Here is a 7988-nt window from a genome sequence, read left to right as displayed (position 1 = left end):
TTTTTCTCTGTTAAGTTACAGGAATCGGTCTGGTCTTCTGGCTTTTGTTCTGTGGGACACAGCAGCGTTTGCTCGAAGCCCAGTGCTCCCCACGACTGAGCTGAGGCAGTTCCGAGCGCTTCACTCGCCGTCCTGTGTGTCACGACGCTCGGCTTGTGTTTCCTGTGTACTGCGGCCCGCGGGAGCTCTGGAATGGTTCTGCCCATCGTTGTGGGGTTCTTTTCCATCCTGGGGAGTTCGCTCAGAACCACTGCGTGACCAGGTGACCCCTGCAGCTCTCCGACTCCCTCTGTCTCCCTCTGTCTCCCTCCCTTCCTCCTCTGGCCCGTGGGCCTCTCCGAATCCCCAGCTGCACCTCAACCTGGGAGTTCTGCCCACCCCTGCCCTCCACGTGCTGCCCCCAGGCTGTGCACCCCTGCTTCACGCCTCCTGAGGACCTCCAGCTTGTGCTGCCTGCTGTTTGATATATACACTCATCGTCCCCAACTATTTTCTTATTTTTTAAGTAAACCAGGAGGATTAATCTGGTTCGTGTTACTCCATATTGCCCAAACACTAAAGTAGAAATACCAGACTTAAACCCACATGGTTCCTTTGAGGAACTGTGCCCTGGGAGGAGTCGACGGTCCCTAAGCTCTTTCCCAGCTCAGCAACAAACTACCTCAGTGACCCTAGGCGAGTAGCCTGACCTCAGCGGGGCCTCATCCGAGGGTGCCAAGGGTCAGACAGGAACACACACACAGGGACCATGGGAACGTTAGCATGACTGGGGCCTCCTGGGGACTCCCAGAGGCTGCACACTACACTCTACACTCCTCAGACTCAAGATGAAGGGTCATTACATTAGTTGATGAATTCTAGATTGTTCCACAAAACAGTTACCCTGAAGCACATGCCAGTTTCCTAAGCAGTTTCCTCTACAAAACATCAAGCGTAGTAAGTGTGGCGTTCGATGTCCAGGCAGAGTATGTCACTGCCGCAGTCCGCGTCCAGATTATCCCTGGGAAAGGACAGAGAGTTTAACCGCCGCGGTCTCTGGGAGGAAACGCAAGAGGAACTAGCTCACTGCTTTCCGGGGTAAGAGCCGTACCATGTGCCTTTAACACGTCGCCACACATAACCTGAGGACCTCAAAACAACCTGGCCGAGTGGCCTGAAGCCTGAAGCACCCGGGGGAGGAAGGATCTGCGAACAGGCTCCCTTCCTGGCTGCCAGGGCAGCCCCCCCCGCCCCGCCCCTGTGACCCACCGTTCCAGGACCCCCGAGATCCTGACGCCCTTCCTTACACAGCAGCTGCGCCTGCGCTGCAGGTTAAGACTCCCGGCCCCGTTAAAATCTGGGGGTCCCTGGGGCATATGTACCTCTACCCATCGTCACTGATGTCCTACTTAACATGAACGTCAGCCCAGGATCCCCTCGCTCAACTGCAGCCCTGGGAGCCACCGGGCAGGTAAGTGGGGGGTCGTATTTCCCAGGAAACCAGAGGCCGCGGGAGCCAGGGCAGGAGGCAGAGGGGCAGGGCCCAGCAGTACTTCTGAGTGCTCCACGCTGTCCTCGTGGGGAAACAAGAGCCAGGAGGCAGACACAGAGAAGGAAGAAGCGGGGGCATCCCGGGGCAGAGAGGAGGGGCGGGGCAGGGCCACACCAGGCTCGGGAGCAGCAGGCGCTGGGCCCTCACAGCCCTCGTACTCCCTGCGGCAGAGGGCAGGACGGCTGGGGGCGGGGCTGTGGCAGTGAAGTGTCCTATGGGGCGTGTCCAGGTCCACGGGTCAGCAGTGCCAGATCCTCTTCACTGCATCGAGTCTGGACCTGCACGGTCTCCGGGCAAGGGACAGTCACGAGGGGCCCCCGACCTGAGCGCGACGCTGGCTGCCCGGCTCATGGAAGAGGGCATTGTGACAGCCTGGCCCGAAACCCAGCCGGGTCACTGCCGGTGTCGGCTGCGCGTGGCTGCCCAGTGTGAGAGGAAGAGGCCGGGGCCACGCCTCACTCATCAGGGCTCACCAGTGGGAACTTTCTCCACAGGAAAGAATTCAAAAGATGATCAGCATCACAAGCTATCAGTTCTGGACAAAATCCTCGCGATACAGGGCGATAGAAAGGTAGACCGGAGCCAACACTGGGATAAATCCCTTCCCAGGCAGCTCTGTTCCCAGGCGGAGAGAACAACGCGGCCACTGCAGGGTCGGGGTGTCCTCCGGGCGGCTCTGGGCAGGGTGGGGAGGGGGCGGCTACAGCTCCATGGGCATGGGCACCTGACCTGCAAGTCCAAACTCAGAGTCCTGGGCCACGTCAGCACGGGAGCCCCCCGCCCTAGCCTGGTGGGACCAGGGATCACCAGGGACACGTGAGGCTGTGCTGCGCCCACAGGACAGCCTCCACCTGGGCCCTCTGTGGCCAGGCCCAGGAAGGTCACCAGCGCCCATCAGGCCTGCCCACCCCCGCTGCTGCTCCTAGCTGCTCAACGGCGGCTCACACACATGCCCTGGCTTCTGGCTCTGGCCCAGCCTTCTCTCTGGAACTTTCCAGAAGCCTTTTGGCCCCTTCTGCAAGCCAGTCCTTCCGTGGTGGCCAGGCTGGGACGTGGCGGGTGTGTCCAGACGTCCTCCCAGCCTCCGAGGGGACGTCGGCCATCAGCGCCAAGGGGCCGGGGCTGAGACCCCTCCCCCCACACGCCTGTGGTCACATGGAGCTGCTGGTGGGCAGACTGTCCAGGCTGTGGGAAACACTCCCGCTGGCGTTCTGTGGACCTGAGCACCAAGAGTGCGTGGCGCTGGTCCAGGCCTGCTGGGAGCTGGGGCTGAAACTCAGGCCCAGCAGGAAGGCTGACCCTGGGTGTCTCAAATTAAACCTCCTTCTTCCAAACAGTAAACAGTGTCCACTGAAGGCCGGAGGGGACCAAGCTCAGAGGCGCTCAGGGCAGTGAGTGTGGCATCAACATGAGCCCCAGCAGGAGCCCCGTGCTGCTCAAAACACGCCACCCCCACCCTTGGGAGGAAAAACCCATGCCCACATGTGTGTTGCTAGCCATTCCAAGTAAGCGAAGCTGTTTCGTTCATGCAGTCCCAAAGACGTGCAGGCACTTCAGGGCCCGGCTGGAAGGCTCATGGGGTTTTCATGAAGGAAACAGGAAAGAAAGACTGATCAAGCATGGAAACAGAGCGCAGAAGATCCTGCATGTCCAAGAGAACAGGATCTTCCAGATGCATGTAACACCCACAACACACGTGTGCACATGCATGACACACCCATGACATGCACACAGGCATGGCCCAGGCACATGTACGCATGGAATGCCTACAACACAGGCACAACACCCACATGCACACAGGCACATGTCTACGACATGCACACTCATACATGGCATGCCTACCATGCACACGTAGAAACACGCCCATGACATGCATGTACACACAGGCACAACATGCCCACAACACACCCACAACATACACAAATGCAACACACATGCATGGCATGCCCACAACACACACAGGCACAACAGGACCATGATGTACACACGCACACGCAGGAGCCCCACACCGCTGCAGGGGGGATCAGGCTGTGTGCGGCAGAAGGTGACACGTTTGGGATGCTAAGTGACAGTGCCAGGCCCCTGCTGCGGCTGCTTTCGTCAGTCAGTGGCCCCAGCTGTCCAGGGAGGACTGTTGACTGCTTGTCCACACAAGCCCCTGTGCGGGGAAATTAGACACACGAGGCAATTCAAAGATGGCGCCCAAAGGAAGCAAGGTGGGCAGAACACAAAGTTTTTGCCACTAAAGCTGATTGGCCGCGCAGCGTCAGGGTAGGTGACGATGACTGATGATGAGTGTGTAGACATGTGGCCAGTCCTATAAGAATCGCCCCATAAAGCGACCCTTTCAGTGACTGGTTGGTCCTTAGCCCTGCCCCAATGACTCTGCAGTTTTGTGCTTGAAAAGGCTCTGTTACAGGCGCAATAAACGTGTAATAATAAGCTCTCTGCCTGACTTGGCTCCCCGCTGTGTCTGACCGTCTCCGGGTTTGCGAGGCTGGGAAATGGGCGAGCAACCCACTTGCCTTTCCTCGGACCCAGTCCATCCTCGTACGGGTGGACTGAGACCCTGCACCCCGACAGCAGTGCTGGCCCTGAGACCTCACAACTGCGTCCTCCCACCCCACGCTCGTCCTGACCCCACAGGGCCCCCGACTTCCACGGCCTTCAGAGCTGACTTAATAGCACAACCCTATCACCAGGCCCCTCTCAGTGACGCCTCGAAGGCATCAGAAGGCGGGGCCTGGCCCAGGGATGGACGCCCACTGCTCTCAGCCGAGAAGTATGGTCATGAGCAAGACACAAACACGGACGCGGGCTGGCATCTGTGTGAGGGTGCGCCTGGGGAGACGGGTCTGCAGCCCCGCATCCGACCCCGCATCCGATCCCGCATCTGACTGGGTGCGCCCCATCCTACGTTACCGGCTGGGAGGACGTTTAAACTCCTCCTCCACTCTGTATGACTTCAGGGTTTTTTGTTTTTTGTTTTTTGTTTTTTTTTAAGAACAACTCAGCAAAATAAAATTCCGGTTTATTGTTGGACAACATTGTTTCACACATACATCAAACAGGCCAAAAAAAAAAAAAACCAGCAACTTCATAGACAAAAAAAGGAAAAAAAGAAACCTTTTATCTTTGGCCTTTTTAACCATCTCATACAAACCAACTACTTTTAGTACAGCTAAGTACATACCCAAAAATGTTACGGGAATGCTCGGAATAAGATTGTTTTTTTTTTGTTGTCGTTTTTGCTTTTTTTACAAGGTTTTTTTTTTCTCCTTTGAGATTAGAATGAACATGGTCACACCACAAGTAAAGTCAGAAGTAGGACAGAGGACGCTCGAAGGCTGGTCTGGTCATCCGAGATCATTAAAAATGGCTGACCCCTAACAATATGTACAAAAATATAAAATGTAAATAAAAAATACAAACAAATTTTCCTTTTTAAAGTACTTTTAAGAAAGAAAGCAGGGCCTGGAGTTTGGTGCTGTCCCTCCCCTGTTGCGAATTCACTGGGTTTGTGGGCGTGAGCACTGCGTCCGCAGGGGCGCGGGCGGCCTCTACTCGGAGGTGACCACGTTGAGGGAGACGGGAGTGAGGGTGGAAGGTCACGACGGCCTCGGGTTCAGGGGTGCCTTCTGCCTTGCGGTCTAGTCATCCTCGTCGGTCTTCTGCTTCTTGGTGTCCACGTCGTCCTCCTCGTCATCCTCAGCTGCCCGCTTGCCTGTAGCCGCCTCGGCCTCCTTCGTCTCCGTCTTCTTCCTCACCATCGCCCTCTTCCTCCTCCTCTTCCTCGTCTACCTCATTGTCCGCCTCCTGCTCCCCTTTCTCCTCGTTGGCGTTGCCATTGGCGGGGGCGTCTCTCCCATTCTCCGCCTCCTCCACCACTTCCTTCTCCTTCAAGTCCTTGGTGGTGATCTCGGAGCTGGTGTCCACGGCCGCGTCGGACATGGTGGGGCACGCCGGGGATCCGAGGCAGCGGACTCGAGAGAAAGCGGACGTTCGGGGGCTCTGGTGACAAAGCTGCCGGAGTCCGCGGCGGCGGTGGCGGAGGCGGCTGCGGCGAGCGGGGAGCCGGGCCCGGGAACAATGCAAAGATGGCTTTTCAGAGCAGCCAGTGGGGCGACTTCAGGTGTTTGACACGTGTGACCTGCTCTTGGCAAGTTCCTGTCCTCTGGTCTCCACGCAGGCCCATCAGCCGCCCGCAGGGGAGGGGCTGTCCCGGGCTTCTCTCAGTCTTGCTGGAGCCAGGCTAGAGGTTCATATAGACCAGGCCGCTACATCAGCTGCTGGATTCCGCCTTTTCAGAGACGACATGTCTGTAGTACTCCTGCCGCAGACGGCTTTATCTATCTCTCGTCCACACTGTCTTCTGGGTAATCCTGGCATCGTTTACCATCCTGTGGCATTCAAAGTTCCCTAACATTGTATTTCTTTATTTTGCCCTTTTTGTCTTTTTTCTTCTAATATCCTATTTAACGTGTATCTTTTCGGTCACTATATAGGAGTAACATTTTTCAAAACCCAGTCCTCTGTGTTTTTATCAGAATATTAACCTGTTTCCATCTGTGTTAACCCAAGTGACTCCACACTGTGGCCGCATTTGCACCTGCTACCTCAGTGTCTTCCACCTGTCTCACACGCCTAAACTGCCCCTTCTTCCACTACCTGGATTAGACATGGATTTTCTTACCAGACAAGAACTTCTACGTCTACTTAATTGCGAACACGGCATTAAGGGTGCCGTGGCGACCTCACTGTGTGTCCAGGACTTGTTACAACCTCAGATCAGTGCTCTCGGTGCCTCCTGAACACGCCCGGACGAGAGATCCAGAGAACGCAGCTCCGTCGCTGACGCCTCCCGCTTCCCGCTGTCGCTAGCTTTCACTCCCTGCCTGCCAGACGCCCAGAGGCTCCCTGAGCCCCAGGCAGGCAGCGTCACTCGTCTGCCCACATGGCCACCTGCTCCGCCGTGCGCTCCTGCCCACGGGAGACCCGTCCCGGGCGAGGGGCCCGCGGGCAGATGCCCGGTGCGCAGCGCGGAAGCCTCGGCAGCGGCACAGCCCTGCCCTCTGCAGCTCCCGGGGCCCCCCGCCTCCCTGGGAGACTGCGCCCAGACAGCCACGACTGCCCTGGGACACAGGGCTAACCACACGCCTGCTCGTGTCCCTCACACGCACCCTGTCACGTGTCCCAGTGACATCGCCTCTGCGCCTCGTGTGTGTTCTGGAGAATTCCGGGCTGGCTTCCCAGGGCCGACCGCGCCGCTGCTGCCCAGGTGAGGCGCTTCTGTCGGTCCCCCACCTCCCGTAGGCTCTGTGGTTTCCACCCTTAACCGACCACTTTCCACGGAGCTACTGCCAGTCACTAATTCTCTCTTCAGCCGTGACAATCATTCGGTTTCAGCGACTGTGCTGGGGATCCCGGAACGTGCCGCTTCTGTGTCATGCAGTGTCTCTGCGGAGCTCACCACGGGTCGCGGGTGTGTTGAGGCGTACTCGTCGCGGGTGTGTTGAGGCGTACTCATCACACTCTGTGTCACGCAGTGTCTCTGCGGAGCACACCACGGGTTGCGGGTGTGTTGAGGCGTACTCGTCGCGGGTGTGTTGAGGCGTACTCGTCGCGGGTGTGTTGAGGCGTACTCATCACACTCTGTGTCACGCAGTGTCTCTGCGGAGCTCACCACGGGTCGCGGGTGTGTTGAGGTGTACTTGTCGCGGGTGTGTTGAGGTGTACTCATCACACTCTGTGTCACGCAGCGTCTCTGCGGAGCTCACCACGGGTCGCGGGTGTGTTGAGGCGTACTCGTCGCGGGTGTGTTGAGGCGTACTCGTCGCGGGTGTGTTGAGGCGTACTCATCACACTCTGTGTCACGCAGTGTCTCTGCGGAGCGCACCACGGGTCGCGGGTGTGTTGAGGCGTACTCATCACACTCTGTGTCACGCAGTGTCTCTGCGGAGCGCACCACGGGTCGCGGGTGTGTTGAGGCGTACTCATCACACTCTGTGTCACGCAGTGTCTCTGCGGAGCGCACCACGGGTCGCGGGTGTGTTGAGGTGTACTCGTCGCGGGTGTGTTGAGGCGTACTCGTCACACTCACGCTGGGAAGCCGAGAGCCGAGGGCAGCAGGGCCCGTGTCTGCCTCGTGCTTGCGGAGCTCCTCCTTCCGACTGGGGCGGACGCTGCACGGGACGGGCGTGCAGGGCCAGGGCCTCACACAGGCAGGCGGCACGGGAGGGTCCCCACGCTGGGCGCAGCACGCGTCTCGGTCTCTGTACACCTGCACGATGCCCAGATGCCTCCTGCTCAGGCCTCCGGATGAAAGCTCAGAGACCCGACCAGGGCGCCTGGACCCCTGTGAGAGGACAGCGTGAAGCTCTGGCGAGGCCGAGGCCCCTAGGCTACCGCGCTCTCTGACCTGCTGTGGGCTGGATGACCAGGGTCCGCACGGCACCGA

At 58.4% G+C, this 7988-nt stretch overlaps 1 pseudogene; it reads right to left on the bottom strand.

The window, feature by feature from the left end:
• Positions 1-4810: 4810 nt before the first annotated feature.
• LOC138843670 (prothymosin alpha-like) lies at positions 4811-5659 on the bottom strand (annotated as a pseudogene).
• Between the last annotated feature and the right edge of the window lie 2329 nt (positions 5660-7988).

This window comes from Oryctolagus cuniculus, chromosome 9 (genome assembly GCF_964237555.1).
Source record: "Oryctolagus cuniculus chromosome 9, mOryCun1.1, whole genome shotgun sequence".
NCBI classification, from domain to species: domain Eukaryota; kingdom Metazoa; phylum Chordata; class Mammalia; order Lagomorpha; family Leporidae; genus Oryctolagus; species Oryctolagus cuniculus.
This window is presented reverse-complemented; position numbering and strand designations above follow the sequence as displayed.